Source organism: Macrotis lagotis, chromosome 5 (genome assembly GCF_037893015.1).
Source record: "Macrotis lagotis isolate mMagLag1 chromosome 5, bilby.v1.9.chrom.fasta, whole genome shotgun sequence".
In the NCBI taxonomy this organism is placed as follows: domain Eukaryota; kingdom Metazoa; phylum Chordata; class Mammalia; order Peramelemorphia; family Peramelidae; genus Macrotis; species Macrotis lagotis.
Window position 1 is genome coordinate 21,424,560 of NC_133662.1, and position 22,953 is coordinate 21,447,512.

The following is a 22,953-nucleotide window of genomic DNA, read 5'->3' on the forward strand; positions in this document are numbered from 1 at the left end:
TAACTTTCAGTTTTGATAGAACATATAAGCCAAAACAATTAGCCTTAAAGAAAAGATCACAGAGATAACCTAAGGCTATATTACAGAAAAACATTAAAAAAGCCTGAAAATCATAATGCAGAAAACAACATGAGAAAACTATTTAGGCCTTTCAAATACAGAAGCAAAGCATTGACCATGAGAATCCATAGAATATGAGGAAAAAATCCCAAACCCTAACAGACCCAAGTATCAAACTCTGAGACACTTTGTGGTTAAATTTAGCGATTGAAATGACAAATAACAAATTTTGAAGAGACCAGGGAGAAAAACTATGAAAGGTAATTTGAATAACACAAGATTTTTTACAGTTACACGAAAGCAATGAAAAAACGGAACAGGGGGCAGCTAGGTGGCATAGTGGATAAAGCACCGGCCCTGGAGTCAGGAGTACCTGGGTTCAAATCCGGTCTCAGACACTTAATAATTACCTAGCTGTGTGGCCTTGGGCAAGCCACTTAACCCCATTTGCCTTGCAAAAACCTAAAAAAAAAAAAGGAACATTACATTCCAACACAAAGGAGATAAAGCTGCAATCCAATACAGTGCAAAGCTGAATCTATTTTTCAATGGAAAAAGATGAATGTTCATTTCTAATGGGTAAAGATCAAGAGGAAATACCAAGAAAATTTCTTTGAGAATAATTATGAATAAGAAAAAGAAAACTCTCCCTTTCAAGAGATCTTATTAATCCTTAAAATACTATGACACTGGTAGGAAACTTCAAATTAGATTAATTTTTTCCTCTGGAACCTATGGAGAACCTTTCAAAAAGACTTAGAATCAGAATACTTGGGTCTTAGATTTGACTCCCTGTTCTAATTGCGTTACTATGAACTACTATCACCTTCCTGAGTCTTAGTTTCTTCTTCTGACAAAAGGACGACAATAATGATACTTCCTAGATTTGAAGAATGTCCCTTCTAAATCATAAAATTACAGCCTAATAATCAGAACTAAGCATTTACCATTTAAAATATAATATATTTTTTAGCTGACTTGATTCATAAGGAAGTTCCTAAGTGATGATCCTCTTATGTAATAATAATAATAATAATAATAATAATAATAATTACAACAATAATAGCTTTAGATAAAAGTTCAATCACATTTCCCCCACCTTTTATTATACTTGATATCATACTTTATATAATATTACATAGATATACTTTTATTATATAATATATAATAATATATACTATCAAGAATACTCTTACATGCAAAGAAAACAGCTAGATGGTACTATGGATAGCACCTCAGACTTGGAGTTAGGAAGTCAAACTTGTGAGTTAGTTCTGTGAGTTCAAATTTAACCTCAGACACCAGCTATGTCATCCTATTTGCCTCAGTTTTCTAATCTGTAAAATGATCTGGGAAAGGGATTGGAAAACCATTCCAGTATCTCTGCCAAGAAAACTCTAAAATAGGGTGACTAAGAGTCAGACATGATTATAAAATAACAATGGGGTGGCTAGGTGGCGCAGTGAATAGAGCACCAGCCTTGGAGTCAGGAGTACCTGGGTTCAAATCCGACCTCAGACACTTAATAATTACCTAGCTGTGTGGCCTTGGGCAAGCCACTTAACCCCATTGCCTTGAAGAATCTAAAAAAAAAATTAAAGAAAAATAACAATACATGAAAAGATAACTAGATTTACAAGAATAGTTGATACCAGATGTCAGGGGGTGTAGGTGATGTACTATGGAAGCTCAGGGAGAGATGTATTACATATACTGATATAGATAAGTAACTCTTCTATAGCTTGGATCCTAGATGTAGAGCTGGAAAGAAGCTGAGGGGCTATCTAGTTCAACCCCTTCATTTTACAGAAGAGGAAACTGAGAACCAGGATATTTCTTGACTCACTGAAGTCTACACAAATAATATAGGATAGAGACAGTACTTGAAACCAAGTTGCCCTGACTTCTGACTGTCCTATTCCATATGACTTAATATTATAATACTATGAAATAGTAATAATAATAAGAATAACACGATTGTAAACTTTTGAGAATAGCATAATTCTTAACATATTCCCAAGGAGAAATAGATGCTTTGGATTTGAATCCAGAGGTCACATTGAACCAATGAAAGTGACATTTAAAAATATTCCTTAGTCTCTGTCAAGTAAGACACATAGAATAAAAAAATTAATAGAGAAGTTTGTGTTTCTTCAATAGTGTCTGACCTTTCATGACACTATTTGGAGTTTTCTTGGCAATGGTTCTAAATTTCCATTTTCTGGAATGGTTTGCACATTTTACAGATCAGGAAACTGAGGCAAACAGGGTTAAGTGACTTGTTTGGGGTCACACATCTAAGAAAGTGTTTGACTGCAAGAAGAGGAATCCTACTGACTCCAGGCCCAGAGCATCCTATCCACTAAAGCTAAATACATTTACTGACATTCTGAAATCAAGGCTGAATGGGAAGAAAACATTTAAAAACACCTAAGTGACAGCAATCTTAATGTATACTTTTGGAGCTATAAAATATACCATAACAGATTTGGAAAATATTCTCACAAACCTTAACAAAACAGAGGGTCTATTCCCCTCAAGCAGCTGTAGGAAGATTAATACTTTCTCAACAAAAAAATAGGAAGAGGATTGATAGACATTCCTGGAGTACATGATAAACAAGTCAGAAATTTGCAGATATATATATATATACACATATATATATATATATATTTTTTTTTTTAAACAAGCAGACATTACTTCATTGAGCAATGGTAAGGGATAAGAACAGTTATAAGCCATTGGATTTGTTAAATGTAACCAAAAGTGGTTTATGTTCTGATGAGTCTATGAAATAGCTAAGGTCCATGAATAGAATTAAAAGGCCCTGCATGGGTGACTTTTGCATGAACTCAGTCAACTCAGGGTCATGTGGATTTGTTTATAGAAATAGAGGAGTTTATGATAGTAATTCAGGACTGAGTCATTGCCACCAAAAAGTACAGAAGAGAAGGGTTATCCTTAAGGAGGCGGAACTTAATGATCAATGTAGATTATGCAATAACACATTAGAAATGGTACATATCATTGTAGGCTATAAAAATTTAACACCTACTGAATACCTAGCAAGACATGACCTAGTGGCTAGAATTATTCACCTGATACTTACTATCATTCATGGACTGACAGATGACAAATACCCATAATAAAATATAGATCTTAAAATATTCTGGAAGACTCAACCAATAAACTAGACTGGAACCAGACTATTATCACAGACTAAACTGTGACCATTGGCAGTGGTCACATTGTGCCCTGAATAAAATTGATCTGTCAAAATTTTTTTTCTGATAACAAGAAAACTTTATTATTCATGGATGCTGTACATCCATGTGTTGTCTCTTTTCACCCTTAACTCTTAGCTAACTGGTTGGCCCCTTTTGAACACAAATACATGTGAGGGAACTTGCTCCATTATTTTAGATTAGTATTGCAGAAGCACCATCCATCATAAATCCCTGCAATTCCATACTCTCTTTGTTTCAAGACTTTGATCATGTCACCAACAATTCTTGCTTCATTTGAGTTTCTCAAAGAATTAGTGCCTCCATTAATGTTCAATTTTTGGTGTTCTTCATTTGCTTCCCATATTGCAATGTTTTCCTTTTTCTTATCTTAAAAAAGTATTTATTTATTCAGTCCTGCATCTGAGTATTGATAATTTCCAAGCTACTATGGAATAAAAGACTTTACTCATTTATTATTTTATTGCTATACTCAGCACTCATAATCTCCAAGCTATTGTGGAATGAAAAGCTTTGAAAATTAAAGAATCTGAGCAGAGAAAATCAAAAACATGTGGGAACAAGATAAGGTCAGGGCCATTCCTGTAGTCTTGTCCCCTTCTGGAGTTCTACCAAGAATGCTTACTGTGAGTCTTCAGAGTATGAACTTACATCTTGATAGTTTTATTTGATTATGAAAACAGTTGTTTTTATCTACCTGTGCTGTAGTACACTCAACACTCGATATAAAAGCATAATAGCAAGATAGTGACATGGCCCAGGATTGTTTTTACCTGGACCCCATCAAAAAGATGAGAAAAGTAAGTTGGTAATTATAATAATAATGTTTTATAAAGCACTTTACAATACATGATCTTATTTAATTCTCACAACAACCCTTTGAAGTAAATACCATTGGTAGTCTCTTTATTTTATAGATGAGGAAACAAGCTGAGTGAGATTAAATGATTTGCCAAAAATTGTGAATTGTCCTGGGGATGGTGAACAGATTAAGCTAAAGTCCTGTATTGGTGGGAGATGTGATTAGAAAAATAGTGAGACCAGAAAAGCCAAACTAATGAGTTAGGACTTTATTTTTCTGAACTCTTGCTCCCCTCCTTATTCCTGTTCCTCATACCTCTATCCATCCAGGTTGGGCAAGAGAACAGCCCAGAGGGAGCAAGATGAATATTATAGCCTCTGGAAAATGAAAGTATTGTTCTTCATATTTTTTCCCTTTAATATCTGTCCTGATCATTATTGGTCCAGGTCTAATGTAGAGAAAGGTATGAAAGATAGGTTTTATGGTTTAATAGCTAAAGTGTTTGGTATGGAATCAGGAGGCCCTGGGTGTGGCTCCTGCCTCCTTATGCTTGCTGAGTTGTGTGATCATGAGGAAGTCATCTAACCTTGCTTAGTCTCTAGGCGGTGCAGTGGATAGAGCAACCAAACCTGGAGTCAGGAAGACCTGAGCTCAAATGTGACCTTGGGTACTTACTAGCTGTATGATTTGAAGCAAGTCATTTAACTCTGTTTGCTTCAGTCTCCTCATATGTAAAATGAGCTGAAAAAGGAAATGGCAAATCATTTAAGTATCTAGAATAGATGCAGGTCCAGAGAGATAAAGAGTCTTCCTCATAGTTATGCATCTAGGGTTAGGCTTGATTCAGGTCATTCTTGTGATATTTTATGTCCAGTATCAGAACAAAGTGAAATATTCATAGGTGACATAGCAAAAGGTGACAGCCATAATAAGAGAAGGTTATTACATGAGAATAAGCACAGGGCCCGGGGCTTCTGGAGTGGAGCCAAGAGGGAAAAAGATGAATATTATGACCTCTGGAAAATGAAACTATTGTTCTTCATATTATTTTCCCTTTAATATCTGTCCTGGTCATTATTGGTCCAGTGTGAAGCTAATATGCTCCCAGAGCTTTTCTCTACTAAAGATAAATGAAGCCTCTACTCTGACATTCAAATTACAGATCCCACCAAAAGAAAGAGAAGATTCAAAGAAGTTTTCATATGTAGACATCATGGAGGATCTTCAGTGAAGGTCTGTCTCTTTGGGGGAAAAGGGGAAGAAAAGCCCAGGAGGCAGGAGACTGTGAAATCCAGCTTTTAGCCACAGTGCAATTCGGATCTCGACAGCTTAACAACAGCAGAGATCCCAGCAGCTAGAGAGCAAGGCAGAAGGGAGGATCCCAAACCCAAACAAAGTATGAATCCTGGGAACACTGGGATAAAAGACAGGACTGGGTCAAGAACAAACCACTGCTAAGTCAGAACCTGGACATAAAGGAAGAAAAAACTCTCTGCAAGGGCAAGGTCTGAACTGCATAGGTGACATCTTGGCCAATGACAACAATGACAAACCAGGGATCAGACCCCAGCCCCAGCAAAAAAAAAAAAATAAAAGCTTGGATCTATTGTCCCTATACCCCAGCAGCAGAGCTAAAACAACAAAGATGAGCAAAAAAGCTAAAAGAAAACTATAGAAAGCTTCTTTCCAGACAAATATAATAACAGTGCTATGTCTAAAGAAGAAATCAGTGAAAAAATCACTCACAGAGGAGGTAATCAAAACATATAAATTGGACATGAATACAAAAACTCATTGAAGAGCTTTAAAAAGAATTTAAAAACCAAAGAAGTGAAGAAAAAGAAAAATGGAAAAAAGAAATGAGAGTCACGTAGGAAAATTGTGAAAAATTGACCAAAGAGATTAACTCTGTTAAAAGTAAAAATAACCAACTGGAAAAGGAAACACAAAAGCTAATTGAAGAAAATAAAACCCTAAAAACTAGAATTGAACAAATAGAAACTAATGAATCTACAAGAGTACAAGATTCCATCAAACAAAATAAAAAGGTTGCAAAAATTGAAGAAAATGAATGACCTGGAAAATAGATCCAGGAGAGGCAATCTGCTAATCATAGGACTACTAGAAAGCCTGGACCAACAAAAGAACCTGGAAAACATCATACAGGAAATTATAAGGGAAAACTGTCCAAATCTACTAGAACAAGATAACAATATAACCATTGAAAGAATTCACAGAACCTTTCCAGAAAGAGACCCCAGGATAAAAACTCTAAGGGTTGTTACAGCCAAATTCCAAAACTCTCAATTAAAGGAGAGATTGTTGCAAGCAACAAAAAGAAAACAATTCAAATACAAAGGAAATACAATTAGACTCACACAAGACCTATCAGCCTCAACATTAAAGGATAATCATAAGACCTGGAATACTATATATCAGAGAACAAAGGATTTGGGATTACAACCCAGAATGTACTACCCTACAAAATTCAGCATATACTGTCAGGGAAAGAGATGGATGTTCAATGAAACAGAGGTCTTCCAGAATTTCCTGACACAAAGATAAGAACTGAATGGAGAATTCAATTGCCAAATGCATGACTCAAGAGTTGCATAAAAAAGGTACATGAAAAGGGGAAGGGAAAAAACTAAACAAAACAAATGTTGGTCAAGACCATCAAATTGTATACAACCCTAAAAGGAAAGATATAATCCTTCTAATTCTTTAGAACTTTACTTCTCTTAGGATAATTAAAGGATTGAATAGAATTGAAGAGAATGGACTTAAAGGATATGGGTATAGTTGGGTCTCACCTCTCCATTGAAGAGGTCCTAGATGACATCATTATGTTTGAGACAAAAAACCCTGAAGAAAAGCAGGGGTATTAGCTTTAAACTTAATTTTCTCTTTAATTCTAATGTGCTTAGCACTTTGTCTAATGAGGGCATCATAAACTATGAGATCCTGAGTCAGTGCCTCCTATAACTTATAATCATTTGTAAAGTTCTCAGGAGAGACCTTCAGAACCTTCAGTACTTAGAGCCTTTTAAGATTCTTGCAGTGAATTAGATCCGGGTTTGACTTAACCTGGCTTCATTTATCAAGGGGTTAAGTATCCTGGGTGTGGTGGTGGGGGTAGGTAAAGTGTGAGAGAAAATAGGCCTCCCTTTACTTAACATGGGGCTAAGTACCCTGACTCTGAGTGGGGAAGGAGGGTAAAGTGTGAGAGGAGGGTAAAGTGTGAGAGAAAATAGACCTGGGGGAAGAGGCACAAATAGTTCAAGAAATGATATGGCTTTGGATGATACTTAAGTGCATGAGGAGGATTGTGTGTACTTGAAAGATACTTGAAAAAAGGGTTAGGTAAAAAATGATGATAATTATAATCTGATATAATTTGAGATAATGCTGTTTATCAAGCAATCCAGCAAACAATCTGTGATGATACCTTGATAACAATATGAGTTTATCAAGCAATCAAATAAACTATGATTGGTGATACCTGATTAATAGTACTAGAGGGATAAATAACACCAAGGGAAGAGTCACAAAGATTTATTATTTTAGAAGGAAAGAAGGGAGAATGTGAATGTTGAGTAAATTCTATTCAAGAGATTTAGCCCAGAGAGGGAATAAGATACATTCTCATTTGGGTTTAAAAATCTATGCTAATCTACAGGGAAGGGAGGGACTGGGAAAGGGATAGATAAGGGAAGAAGAGACTGATAAAAGGGAAAGTGAAGGTATAAGTGAAAATAAATTGGAAGCTAAATTTTTAAAAGAAAAGTCAAAGGGGAAAGGTAGTAAAATTTTGGTGAGGAGGAATAAGAGAAAAGGGAAGAGAAAAATATAAATGGAGAAAGATAGCATGGAAGGAAATGCAGAATTCGTAACCTTAACTGTAAATGTAAATGGCATGAACTGTCCCACAAAAAGGAAGCAGATAGCAGAAGGGATTAAAAAACAGAGTCCTTACATTATGTTGTTTACAAGAAACACATTTGAAGCAGAGAGATATACACTGGGTAAAGGTAAAAGGTTGGAGCAAATAATCAGGGGTAGGGATCCTAATGTCAGATAAAGTAAAAGCAAAAACAAATCTCATTAAAAGGAATAAGGAAGGTAACTATATCTTCTTAAAAAGCACCATTGGTAATGAAGCTATATCATTACTAAACACATATGCACCTAGTGATATAACATTCAGATTCCTAGAGGAAAAGCTGAGTGAATTATAAGGAGAGGTAGACAGCAAAACTTTAATAATGGGAGACCTCAATCTCCCTCTATCAAAATGAGATAAAGCTAACAACAAAATAAACAAGAAGGAAGTTAAGAAGGTGAATGAAATCTTAGAAAATTTAGATATGATAGACCTCTGGAGAAAACTTAATGGGGATAGAAAAGAATATACCTTTTTCTTGGCAGTATATGGCACCTATACCAAAATTGATCATGTACTAGAGCACAAAAACCTTATAATCAAATGAAGAAAGGCAGAAATAATAAATTCACACTTCTCAGACCATGATGAAATAAAAATTATATGTAATAAAGGGTCATGGAAAGATAAACCAAGAACAACTGGAAATTAAATAACTTTATCTTAAAGAATGGATGGATGTGGGACAGCTAGGGGAAGAAACCTGTACATAAAGGAGTACCTGAGTTCAAATCCAACCTCAGACACTTAATAATTACCTAGCTGTGTGGCCTTGGGCAAGCCACTTAACCCCATTTGCCTTGCAAAAAAACAAAAAAACCCCAAAAAAGAATGGATTGATCAAACAGCAAATAACAGAAATAATAATTATATCCAAAAAAATGATAATAATGAGACATCATATCAAATTGTATGGAATGCAGCCAAGGCAGTTTTGAGGGGAAGCTTTATACCTCTAAATGCCTATATGAATTAAATAGAGAAAGAGGAGATCAGTGAATTGGGTATGCAACTAAAAAGGCTAGAAAAAAGAACAAATTAAAATCCTCATTTAAATATCAAATTAGAAATTAGAAATTCTGAAAATCAAAGGAGAGATTAATAAAATTGATAGTAAGAAAATCATTACTCTCATAAATAAAACTAAGAGTTAGTTTTATGAAAAAGTCATTAAAATAGACAAATATTTGGTTAACCTGATTAAAAAAGAAAGAAGATAACTAAATTATCAGAATCAAAAATGAAGAGGATGAACTAACAACCAAATGAAGAGGAAATTAAAGAGATAATTCAGAGCTATTTTGCTGAACTGTATGCCAATGAATTGGATAACCTGAGTGAAATGGATGAATATTTACAAAAATATAAACTGCCTAGATTATCAGAAGAGGAAATAAATTACTTAATCCTCATTTCAGAAAAAGAAATTGAAGAAACTATCAATAAACTCCCTAAGAAAAATCTCCAGGTCCAGATCAATTTATAAGTGAATTCTACCAAACATTTAAGGATCAATTAATTCCTATCTATATAAACTATTAAAAAACATAGGAGAGAAAGGAGTTTTGCCAAACTCCTTTTATGATACCAACATGGTGCTGATACTTAAATCATGAAGAACCAAAACAGATAAAGAAAATTGTAGACTAATCTTCCCAATGAATATTAATGCAAAAATCTGAAATAAAATTTTAGCAATGAGAATACAGCAAGTTATTACCAGGATAATATACCATGATCAGATAGGATTTATACCAGGTAGGCAGGGATGGTTCAGTTTTAGGAAAACATTCAGCATTATTAAACATATCAATAGCAAAACCAACAGAAATCATATGATTATCTCAATAGATGCTGAAAAAGCCTTTGATAAAAATACAACATCCATTCCTAATAAAAATACTACAAAGTTTAGGAATAAGTGGAGTTTTCCTTAAAATAATAAATTGTATCTATCTAAAACCATCAACAAATCTTATATGTAATGAGAATAAACTCTGAGCATTTCCAATAAAATTAGGGGTGAAACAAGGATGCCCATTACTATTCAATATAGCTGTAGCAATAAGTGAAGAAAAAGAAATTGAAGCAATCAGAATTGGCAATGAGGAAGCAAAACTTTCACTCTTTGCAGATGATATGATGGTATACTTAGAGAACCTAAGAAAATCATCTTAAAAACTCCTTGAAACAATTGACAAATTCAGCAAAGTAGCAGGATATAAAATAAATTCACATAAATCACCAGAATTTCTATAAACAATAAAGCCCAAGAGCAAGAGATAGAAAGAGAAATTCCATTTAAAATAACTATAGAAAACATCAAATTCTTGGGACTCTACCTCCTAAAACAAGCCCAGAAACTGTATGAACACAATTATAAAGCATTTCTCACCCAAAGTCAGATCTAAATAATTGGAAAAATGTCAGTGCTCATGGTTAGCTTGAGCTAATATAATAAAAATGACAATTCTACCCAAATTAAATTGCTTATTCAATGCTATATCAATGAAACTACCAAATAACTACTTTACTGAGCTAGGAGAAATAGTAACAAAATTCATTGGGAGCAACAAAAGGGCAAGAACAGCAAAGGAACCAATGAAAAAAATGTAAAGGAAGGAGGCCTAGCTTTACCAGATCTAAAAATTATACTATAAAGCAGCAGTTATCAAAACTGCCTGGTATTGATTAAAAAATAGAGTAATGGATCAGTGGATCAGGATAGGTTCAAAAGAAACCTCAGTAAATGACTACAACAATCTATTATTTGACAGTTCTAAAGATATCAGCTTCTGGGAATAAGAGATCACTATTTGACAAAAATTGTTGGGAAAACTGACAAATAGTATGGCAAAAAAAGTGGGCATAGACCCACATTGCACACCCTATATCAAAAAAATATTTTATCTATCAGATCTATGGAAAGGGGATAAATTTATGACCAAACAAGAATTAGAACACATTGTAAACTGCAAAATGAATGATTTTGATTATATTAAAAAGGTTTTGCACTAATAAAATCAATGCTGCCAAAATGAGAAAGAAAGCAGAAAGCTGGGAAACAATCTTCACAACTAGGAATTCTGATAAAGGTCTCATTTCTAAAATATATAGAGAACTGCATCAAATTTATAAGGTCACAAGTCATTCCCCCAATTGCTAAATGGTCAAAGGTTATGAACAGGCAGTTTTCAAATGAAGAAATTAAAGCTATTTATAATCTTATGAAAAAATGCTCCAAATCATTATTAATTAGAGAAATACAAATTAAAACAACAATGAGGTATCATCTCACACCTATCAGATTGGCTAAGATGAGAAAAAAGGGAAAATAATCAATGTTGGAGAGGTTGTGGGAGGATTGGGACATTGATGCATTGCTGGTGGAGTTGTGAATGGATCTAACCTTTCTGGAGAGCAATTTGGAACTATGCCCAAAGAGCAACAAAACTGTTCATATTCTTTGACCAGCAATTCCAATTCTAGGTCTGTTTCCAGAAGAATTTATTATTATTTTTTATATTTTAAATTTTTTATTTTTTAATTAACAAAATTTCATTTTTTCTTTCTTCTACAATTCTTCTCCATTAGGGGAAAAAACCTTATGTGACAAGCAAATTAATTTCCACATTAATCATATTCAAAAAATGTGTTGATTTGCATCTTGAGTCCATCATCTCTCTGTCCAAGGTGGGTGGCATGTTTCATCATGGATACCCTGAAATTGTGTTTGATCATTGGTCATTGTACCTAAGTCTTTAAAGTTTTTTTTTTAATTTATTTAATGTTTATTTATCCTCATTTTGTACAATGTTTTTATATACATTAATAAAATATTCTTGTTTAAGAATAAACAAAATACCCCTCCCCCCAAAATATAGACTCATTTGAGCAATAAAGTAAAGAGGAGAGAAAAAAATTAAAATTAAAATAAAAAAATAATAGTAATAATTGGAGGTATGGCCAGGTGGTGCAGTGGACGGAGCACCAGCCCTGGAGCCAGAAGCACCTGAGCCCATATCTGGCCCCGTACACCCAACAATCACCTAGCTGTGTGACATGCAATCCACCCCAACCTCACTGCCCTGCATAAACCAAAAAAAAAAAGGAAAAAAAAGACCTAAAATAAAATAAAATAGTAATAATAGTAGGGGTGGCTAGGTGGCGGACAGAGCACTAGCCCTTGAGCCAGGAGCACCCGGGTCTGAATCCGACCTCAGACACCCAACGATCACCCTGCTATGCGGCCCCAGGCAGGCCCCCAGCCCCATTGGCCCTGCACTCCCCAAATAATAATAATAATAATAATAATAATAATAATAATAATGATGATGATGATGATGATAATAATGATAATAATGATAATGATAAATGTGCTTCAGTCTGTGTTCCAACACCACCAACTATTTTGCGGGTGGATCACATTCTTTTTTTTTTTTTTTCAAGGCAAACGGGGTTAAGTGGCTTGCCCAAGGCCACACAGCTAGGTAATTATTAAGTGTCTGAGACCGGATTTGAACCCAGGTACTCCTGACTCCAAGGCCGGTGCTTTATCCACTAAACCACCTAGCCACTCCAGATCACATTCTTTATGATAAGTCCATCACAAAAATTACTTCCATATTTTTCCACCGTTGCCATTGCTGATCGCAACTCCCTCCTTTTGTATTTCTCCACTACCATGTATTATATTTTCTCTCTCCTTTCACTCTGACTCTGCTGTAGGGTAGCTGAGTGGCGCAGCAGACAGATCCCTGGCCCTGGGGCCAAGAGGCCCTGAGCCCCCATACCACCCCTTAGGCCCAGCATCCACCTGGCCCTATGGTCCCGGACAGGCCATCCAATCCCAGCCCCTTGCAAGAAGTAAAAAGGAAAATGTGTTATATCTGACCACTCTCCCCCCATGGTCCATCCTCTCCTCCTTCATTCTCATCCCCACCCCTTCCCCCTGTCCCCCCCCTCCTTCTTACTCCAGATGCCTATACCCCATTGAGTATATATGCTGTTTCCTCTCCTAGCCACCTCTGAAGATTCCCTCATTCCTCCTTACCTTCCCCCTTCCATATCATTGCAATAGCTCATTGTAATAAAGAAAAATCTTATCAAATATCTTGACCTATTCCTCCTCTCCTTTTTCTTTCTCCCATTACATTTCCCTTTTTTCTATTGACTCCATTTTTACACCATATTTTATCTTCAAATTCAGCTTTCTCCTGTGCTTCAGCCATAAAAGCTCTCTCTACCTGCTCTGTTAACTGAGAAGGTTTATATGAGTATTATCAGTGTCATTTTTCTATGCAGGAATACATGCAGTTCATCATCATTAAGTCCCTCATATTTTCCCCTTCTCCTCCAATCTCTATGCTTCACCTGAGTCCTGTATTTGAAGATCAAACCTTCTGTTTTAGCTCTGGCCATTCCAACAGGAACATTTGAAATTCCCCTGGTTCATTGAAAGTCCATCTTTTTCCCTGGAAGAGGACATTCAGTTTTGCTGGGTAGTTGATTCTCAGCTGCATTTTAAGCTCTTTTGCCTTCCAGTATATTATATTCCAAGCCCTAGGAGCTTCCAATGTAGTTTCTGCTAAGTCCTATGTGATCCTGACTGCAGCTCCACGGTATTTGAATTGTGTCCTTCTGGTTGCTTGTAATATTTTCTCTTTGACTTGGGAGTTCTGGAACTTGGCTATAATATTCCTAGGGGTTGGTTTTGGGATCTCTTTCTTGAGGGGATCGGTGAATTCTCTCCATTTCTATTTTGCCCTCTGCTTCTAGGATATCAGGGCAATTTTCCTGTAGTAATTCTTTGAAAATGATGTCAAGGCTCTTTTCCTGATCATGACTTTCAGGTATTCCAATAATTTTTAAATTATCTTTCCTAAGTCTGTTTTCCATATCAGTTGTTTTTTCAACGAGATATTTCACATTTTCTTCTAATTTTTCATTCTTTTGGTTTTGAAGTATTGAGTCCTGATTTCTCATAATTTCATCAATCTCCCTGAGTTCTCTTCTTTGTCTGAAGGATTTGTTTTCCTCAGAGAGCTTTCTTATCTCTTTTTCCATCTGGCCAATTTTGCTTTTTAAAGCATTCTTCTCCTCTATAACTTTTTGAACTGTTTTATCCATTTGACCTAAGCTGGTTTTTAGCATGCTATTTTCTTCAGCATTTTTTTGGATTTCCTTGACTGAGCTGCTGACTTCATTTTCATGTTTTTCCTGCATCTCTCTCCTTTCTTTTCCCAGTTTTTCTTCCAACTCCCTCATTTGTTTTTCAAAGTCTTTTTTGAGCTCTGTCATAGCCTGAGCCCAATTTCTGTTTTTCTTTAAGTCTTTAGATGCAGGAGCTTGTGCTTCCTCATCTTCAGACTGAGTGTTTTGATCCTTCTTGGGCTCACAGGCAAAATATTTCTCAATGGTGTTCCTCTTTTTTCTCTGCTTGCTCATTTTCCCAGCTTGAGCCCATTTTTGGGGTGCTTCCTGAGCTTTTGGGACACTCCCACAAGGGTCTCAGTGTGTGAGGTTCTGTCCTCCCTCCTGATCTGTGAATGACCATAAGTGCCCCCCTCTGCCACCGGGCTGAGGTGGGGGGCCCCTGCTGTTCTATGGGGGGGCCTAGACTGCGATCAGGATCTGAATGTGGTCAGAACTCCAGAGTCCTGTTCCAGGGGAAGAGCTCAGCAGTCTCTGTCTTCACTCAGCTCCCTAGGTTCTATGGGTTCATGCCCTGGGGGCTCCTGCTTACTGGCTCTTCCTGCTTCTGTTTCCTGGATCTGGACTGCCTTGGCCATGCTGCTTGCTGTGTACCCTGAGGGATGGACTTCATGTGCTCGCTCTGGCAGAGGTCCCCCCCTCTGTTCTCCCAATTTGTGCCTGGTGTTCCCTGGGTGGTAGGTCAGGAAACTCCCCCGCTGATGTGAGCCGGCTCCCAGCGCCCTGGGACTGCCTCCAGGAGGCTGAAGTTTTTTTTGCTCTGGCGGGCCACCCCTCCATCCCCAAGTAGCAGAGTCTTTCTGCTCTTTTCCAGCTTACCTTGAGTAGGAGAACTGCCTCACTGGGTCTCTGTGGGTTCTGTCTCTTGAAAATTTAGAGTCCTTTGTTTAGAAGTTTTATGAGAGAGTGCCTAAGACACGATCCTCTCTTGTCACCATCTTGGCTCCACCCCTTCCAGAAGAAATTATTAAAAAAGGTCAAAGTCCTACATGTCCTGAAATATTCATGGTAGCTCTTTTTGTGTGGGAAAGACTTGGAAATTGAGGGGATGACCATCAATTGGGGAATGGCTAAACAAGTTATGGTGCATGAATACTATGGAATACTATTTTTATATAAGAAACCATAAATGGTCAGACTCTAGAGAAGCATGGAATGATTTACTGGATCTGATGCTAAGAGAGGGGAGCAGAACCAAGCACACAGTGTACACATTAGCAAAAACCTTGTGAGATGAACAACCTTAATGGAAATAGCTCCTCTCAGCAGTTCAGAGAGCTAGGACAATTGTATTAGATGTATTAGATGTATTAATTGTATTAGATGGACTATGGACAATGTTATCCCCATCCAGAGGAAGAAAAACAACAAAATGAAAGACACACACACACACACACACACACACACACACACACACACAAAACCAACCCTTCAGAATCTGATGAACACTTTATAAAAATTATTTCTTATGTATCTCTTTCCCTTAATCCTAATTCCTCATACTGAAAATAACTAACCAGTAAACACGTTTATCAAAAATATGTATGTACAATTTTAACCTGACAGTTCGCTAATGAGGGAAGGTATGTATAGGAAGGGAGGGTGGAAGGAAATTTTGTAATTTAAAAATATACATTTGCATATGGATGAAAATAAATTTTAAAAAATAAGCTCAGAGGATACCTCAAGTTGATTCAATGAGAGAAGCATCCTTGCCTGAGTTGCCTATTATTTTTCATCAACCAAGTCTCAGAGAGTACCTAGTGATCCTTGTGACTTATTTTGTACTCAAGTAACAAGGAAGTGATATTTGAGCCTTTAGTTCCCTGAGTTAACCAGATCTCAAGGATGATCTCAATGCCTTTAATTTTTTTAAAATTTCTTTTTTTCTAATAGTGTTTTTCCTAACTATATGTGAAAGACAGTTTTGAGCATTCACTTTTACAAGATTTTGAGTTCCAATTTGTTTTCCTTTCTTCCTTATTCTTCCCCTTCCCCAAGAGAGCAAGCAATCTGATATAGGTTATACATGCACAATCATGTTAAACATATTTCTATATTAGTCATGTTGTGAAAGAAGAATCAGAACAAAAGGGAAAAACCACGAGAAGGAAAAAAAACAAAAAAAACATAAAAAAGGGAAAATAGTATGCTTTAATCTGCATTAAGACTTTATAATTCTTTCTCTGGGTTGTGAATGGCATTTTCCATAACAAGTCTTTTAGAACTGTATTTGATCACTGTATGTCTGAGAAGAACTAAGTCTATCATAGTTGCTTATTACACAGTGTTGTTGTTATGAGGGACAATATTCTCCTGGTTCTCACTTTACTCAGCTTTAGTTTGTGTAAATTCAGGTTTTTCTGAAATCTACCTGTTCTCAATATCTTTTAAAGAAAACCCAGCTTAGCTTGCATGGGAACCAAGAGTTAAGATATAGCTCCTATCACAGAAAGGTTTGGATGAGATGATTTCTAAAGTAACTTCTAGCCCTAAATTCTATCGTGGTTTCTTTGATGCTCTCTATAATATCTTCTAGCCCCAAATTCTAATCTGGCAGTAGCATGGAGTGTGGATTGGAGGAGGAAGAGATTAAAATCAGGGAGATCAGTTAAACTATTGCAGTATCCTAGCCTATTAAGGTATATTGAGAGCTAATGAGGGATTAGACTAAGGTTATGAATTCCAGAGAAAAAGTTTGGAAGGAGACTTGGTAAGATTACTTGGGATATTGATGATGTGGAGCTATGAAATGAGAGGGAAGTATTATGAAAAGTCAAAGGTGACTCCCTGATCCAGGGTGATCAGTAGAATGGTGGTATTACTGACAGAGACAGGAAAGTCAAATAAAAGGAATACTTTTTTTTTTTGAGGGAGGAGGGAGAGGATGACTAAATCGTTTTTTGGCTAAAATGAATTGAAAGAATCAGTGAAACATCCTGATGTACATAATCAGATCATACAGCTCTGGAACTGGAAGGAACTTTGGAGACTATCAAGTCCAAGCCATAATTTTATAAATGAAACTGAGGTAACAAGAGTGAATTGCTCAAGGTCACATAGGTAATAAGCATGAGAAGTAAAATTTGAACTCAGGTCATCTGCAGAGTTAATACTCATTCCAGTATTACATACTGCCTTTTATCTTTAGGCAGAAAAACTATTTGAATTCTGATGAAAAGACTAAGTTGGAAGCAAAAGACATGTGACTAATAAAGTAATTTGGCTAACATTTATTAAACTGTATAATCTCATTCAATCTTCATAACAGCCTTATGATGTAGAAACTACTGGTATTAGTATTTGTTTTCTAGATAAGGAAACTGAGGCACAGAGAGATTAAGCAACTTGCCTAGATCCCATAAAATAGTATCAAAGGCAGGATTCAGATCCAGAATTCTCTTCTGTAGGTTCAGTACCCTTGTAAGATTTTGAGTTTCACATTTTTCTCCCCCCTTTCCCTCCCACCTCCCCTTGACAGTGAGAATCTTTTTACTATTCCACATTGGCTCCCAATGAAGAGTATTTATTTTCATAATAGATGGGTAACTAGTCTGGAGTTAGGTAGTGCTATCTCTAATACATGCTGTCTTAGTAACCCTGAGCAAGTCACAACTCAGTGTCTTAGAATCTCTCTAAGACTTTAAGGCTTTGCTGGAGGTTGCCTCTTACCCAGAGCTTCCCATATTGAAGAAATCACAGATCTAGGTTCTCCCTACCATCGCATTGCATTTTATTCCCTTAAAATATATATAAAAAACCCTAAGAGGCCATGTAATCTTTGTCATTCCTGTCTATTCCCTACAACTCCTCCCCTCCTCCCCTAGTATTCCTTCATTTTCTCCTCCAGTCCCTTCCAATTGTCTTGTCCTATCATTCCTCCCTCAATTTCCTTTCATTGTCTTCCTTTTTTCTTCCACTGTCCATGTGAAATGTGAGGGATGGAGAAATGAGGGTAGGGTGTGTGGTAATTGTGAAGTATGGGTGGTAATCTAGACTGGATGGCATTGCACCCTCTGGGGAGAGGGCAAAGGAAGGAGAGTCTGGATGGCTCTTTTGATTGCCCTAGGGCATAGAGTAGCTAAATATTGCTCTCCAGTGCCCTCTAGGGATTCAAGATGAAGTTTCTGTGTGTGGTTGGCACTGAAGGAGAGGGCTTTTGGGGAGAGGGACCCAGACACTATTGCCCAAGGCACTTGGAATATCAGGAGGGATTCTGGAAGTTATTCATAAGCAGACTGTGACATGACATCATAAAATAGACATGACTTGAAGGGACCTAGTGGATATAGTGAAAAGAGGGATACAGTTGGAATTAGAAGACCTGAGTCCAAATCCCCTTGGAGAAATCACTTCTCCTTTCCAGTCATCTCCTTATCTGTAAAAATGAGGCTGATGGATGGTATCATCTCTAGGTTTTTTTCTATCTCTAAAACTATGATTCAAAAGACCTCCTGATCATGGAATTTGAAAGGAGGTTCATGTATCATGTTCCTGGAAAACTTCAGTATGAGCATCTCTTTCCTCCTTCCCCCCATTTAGTGCCAGAGGCAATATTCAAGATGAGATGAGAACTTCCAATCTCATTTGTTTTTACCAGGCAACTAAATATAATCTTTGCTATTTCTGTGGGGTATAGACATCAATATTATTTGGAGGAAATACTACCATTCTTTGACCTTCCTATTTGAATTTGACCAGAGTCAAATTTTACCCGAGTCAGAATTCCTGGGATTGTCATGGTTAAAATCAGAAGATTTGAGTTTAAGTCCTTAGCTGTGTCACTCTGGATACCTCATTTCTTCTGTCTAGACCTCCATTTCCTCACCTCCAAAATGAAGGGGGAAGGCCAATGTTCTTGCTAAGCTCCATCAGCCTGAATCCATCAGCAGAGCTGTTGCCAACGTTACTGTAAATCAGGGTCATGGGATTTAGAGCTGGCAGGAACCTAAGGGATTATTTAGTCTAACTCATTTTATAAAAGAGGAAACTGAGGCCAAGAAGGGAAATGATTTATAGTTAGAATTACAGTCACTGAATCGGAAAAGCAGGTCATAGAACCCAGGTTTCCAACAATCTTTTAATTATACCAACAGTGAATCTAAGGTCCCTTCTTCTTCTATCACCTATCATTTTAATATAAAACCTCTCCTCCTTACTGCTGTGTGTGTGTGTGTGTGTGTGTGTGTGTGTGTGTGTGCACATGTGCATGTGTGGGATCCCTAGCATTTCTTGAAAGTTGTAGGGTAGAGAAGGAGAAGGAGTTGGGAGGACAAATGGAAAAGGAGATGCTGGCCAGTTCTGGGAGAGAATTGGCAGTGGTTAGGGGCTCTTCCAAATTGAACAAACAATTTTGCTAGGCTGTGAGGATTAAAGTTCCCTTGTGATGGGGATCAGAACTAGGACTGGAAAAGAGAAGGGGGTTGACCTTTGCTCCCTGGTTGATGAGCATGCTCATTTACATAAAACCAGAGCTGCTTATCATACTTCTCCCCCCCCAACTCTATCTCTAATTCCTGCCATTCTTATGTCCCCCTAGTACCACAATGACTCTGGGGTTGGCACCTATCTTCCCCCCCAAAAAATAGCTGGGTTCTTACGTAAAATAATACAAACCCACTCAGTCTGCTTGGACTTCCTTACAGAAAGAGGGTAACAAGGTCAGATGGCAAGGATTTCCTTACCAGCTGAATTTTTTTTGTTTTTATTTTTTGGGCTTTCCTATTGATTTAGAATCAAAGACAATTTCAAATCTGAAAGAGACTTCAGCAGTTCAACCCTATATTGTATATAAGGTTTAGAAAATACTAAATAATTTTCTCAAGATCATCGTGGCTCATAATGGTACAGATGGAACTTGTACAATGAACATCAATTAGATAACTGACCTCTGAGTCTCTTCCAACTCTGAACCTATGATGCTATAAACCTATGGTAATGCTCTAAATCTCCCATTGAAATGCTCCACTCACTAGACTCAGTGGCTATTGAAGCCTCTATTTCACCATTCCCTCTTGTTTGGAGTGGGAAGGGGAAAGGGACTTTCGGAGTGTGACAATTATTTTACCAGGCAGGAGCAGAGAACAACTTGCCCTCCTACAGCATCTCTTGAACAATGGGACTAGGTGACAGGGATCTGCCTAGTTTATTCCATGGGGACCTGGGAAAAAGGGAGAGAGAAAAGATATGAGTTTCAGTACACCCCAGGGTGACTTCAACTTGTTCAGGGAAGGGCTGTCCCCTTCTTTTCCACAGAGGAGCCTGACACCCCTTTGCTTTGCCTTTTCTGCTTTCTAAAAACCATCCAGTTCTATACCAGACCCAGAGCATGAAACTCTCTCAGTAGGGGCTGTCAATACCTCTCAAACACTGCCTCCCTGTCTCCCCCTTGCCCCCAAAAGAAAAAGAATTGATAACATGGGCTTTGGTTTTAGGGGCCCAGCCCAATGACTGTGGCTCTGTCTCAACTGGAGTGGTACTGGGGAGGGGGGTGTAAAGAGGCAGGGCGCCCAAAGTACAACCCTTTTCTCTCATCCCTTCCTCACCAGGGAAGGGTCTTGACTTTTTCTCATTTTTCCTCAAATGCTTGCCAAGCTACTCAACAAACTTCTCATTCCTTTCTTACCCTGTATTCTGCACCCAACCTCTTCTCTCCTTCCCCTCCACCGAATTCCTTTTCCCACTTCAGTGCTTCAGTAAGAAGTAGCCTGGGCATTCCCATCTACACCTGCCTTCTCTCTCTCTCTCTCTCTCTCTCTCTCTCTCTCTCTCTCTCACACACACACACACACACACACAATGCTCTCTTTCTTTCACTTTTTTCCTTCCTTCCTTCCTTCCTTCCTTCCTTCCTTCCTTCCTTCCTTCCTTCCTTCCTTCCTTCCTTCCTTCCTTCCTTCCTTCCTTCCTCTCCCCCTTCTTTCCCTTCTTTCCTCTCTTTTTCTCTTCTAGAATCCAGGTCTCAGGACTACTCCTTGGACTAGTTCTCTGTCTCATTTAGCCCCCTACCTTTGCAGATGATGATGTATTATCCCAACAGGCATTATCCCATGCTGATGTCTGTTTACCAAATGAGAATCTATTTGAGGACCTTCTTTGGGAATAAGATGAGGCATTCCTGTTCAGTGGGAAGAACAGTGACTCTGGAATTAGAAGGCCTGGGTTCACATTCTTACTTTGGGGATAGTATGCTATCTTATTGGATTTGAGCAAATCTCCTTGGTATCATTTTCTTCATTTGCAAAAAAAAAAAAATTCCTCTTCTGCCTTTCAGTAGATGTGTAACTTTGCCTATATAAATCACTTCCTCTCACTGAGCCTCAGTTTCCTTCTTTATAAAATGAGAGAGTTGGACTTGGTACCCCTGAAATCCCTTCCAGAGATAAATCTATGAATCTGTGATCTAGCTGTTAATCTTTCTTCTTATTGGTGAAATAGGGATAGGGGCTATCAAGAAATTTTAGATAATATGATCTGTTAGGAGAAGGTCCTCTTTTTTCTCTCCTTTTACTCAACCCTGCCCTTCCCTTGCCTATCCCAAGAATCTTTATGTCCCTTCCAGACAGGGGAGAGTGACTTAGACCACTGTAAGGGTCAGGAACCTCCTCTGGTTATTTCCCATGAGTGCATAGACACCCCAATATGGTTGTCTTCCGATTGAGGATGGCACTGGAGAATCTCCCTGCCTGGAGTGGGCAAAAGGTCCACGGACATTGGTAAACAGTCAAAGAGGCAAGAATGCCAAGTGGCAGGCCTTTGGAGAAGCTGTTTGCATCAGGTGCTTTCAAGGTAACTCCCTGGGCTGGGGGTGGGGAAGAGCAGCACTAGAGGAGAGGGGGAGCCTCCGGAAGCAGCTTGGAATCATTGGAGGTCATGGTGACCCAGGTCAGCTCACAGGGAACATCTGGATTTCTGGAAACACTTCTTCCACCACTGATGTAGGGCCCCTCCCCCTGAGAATTGGTCAGTCCCTATAGGCTGTCTGTCTACCAGGGGTCTTGAGAAGAACCTGGACAGAATATTAGGTGAATAGAGGAGAATAGGGGATAAGTTTAGGGGAGAGAGGGGTCTCTTTACTCATCCTGATACCTACCTCGGCCATTAGGGGGGAATTTTCCTTCTGGTTGCCAAAGGACTGTGTGGCGCAGGGGTCATCTCGAGGGGAGGTAGTGGGGAATGCTAAGCTGTCTCTGGGTAGGGAGTTCTTTACCAGCATGGCTATCACATGGCTATTCCACCTGGCAAACAGATGGTCTGGCATGTTTAGATTTCTTCCCATGTCCCCAGCTCTCTCCACCTAAGCCCCATGAAAGTTTCCCCAGAGTCTCTAGGGGTCTAGGGTAGAGACTTTAGGAGAAATCTTAGAATTTAGAGCTAGATAGGAGCTTAGACTTCATTCAATCCAGCTCTCACTTTGCAAAGGAGAAAATCAACTTCTGGAGAAAGGAAGCAACTTGAGAGGCATCATGGTCCTGTGAAGCAGCAAGGCCAGGATCTGAATGCAGGTCTTCTTTTTCAGTTAAGGGCTCTGACTCCTATACAATGAATCATTTCTCAAAGTAGCAGTGGTCATTTTCCCATATATGGTGCTAGGAAAAGGGGTTTGGGGAGCTCTGGGTAAGGGGAAGGGAAAAGATAATGGGCACTATTGTTGCGGACTAAGGGTAGAACCTTAAGGGCAGAGTTAGGTC

The 22,953-nt window shown here is 38.0% G+C and overlaps 1 long non-coding RNA gene across 3 annotated transcripts in view; it reads left to right on the plus strand.

The window, feature by feature from the left end:
- Nucleotides 1-12,661, plus strand: part of LOC141523671 (uncharacterized) — a 126,631-nt gene extending 113,970 nt beyond the window's left edge. For 2 of the 3 annotated variants that reach the window (XR_012478553.1, XR_012478552.1), the window contains exon 4: nucleotides 5,270-11,583. This is a non-coding gene — a long non-coding RNA (uncharacterized LOC141523671). Of the gene's footprint in view, nucleotides 1-5,269; nucleotides 11,584-11,644 lie in introns of those variants that run through there. The other variant, XR_012478554.1, reaches the window with a different exon arrangement.
- Nucleotides 12,662-22,953: the final 10,292 nt, after the last annotated feature.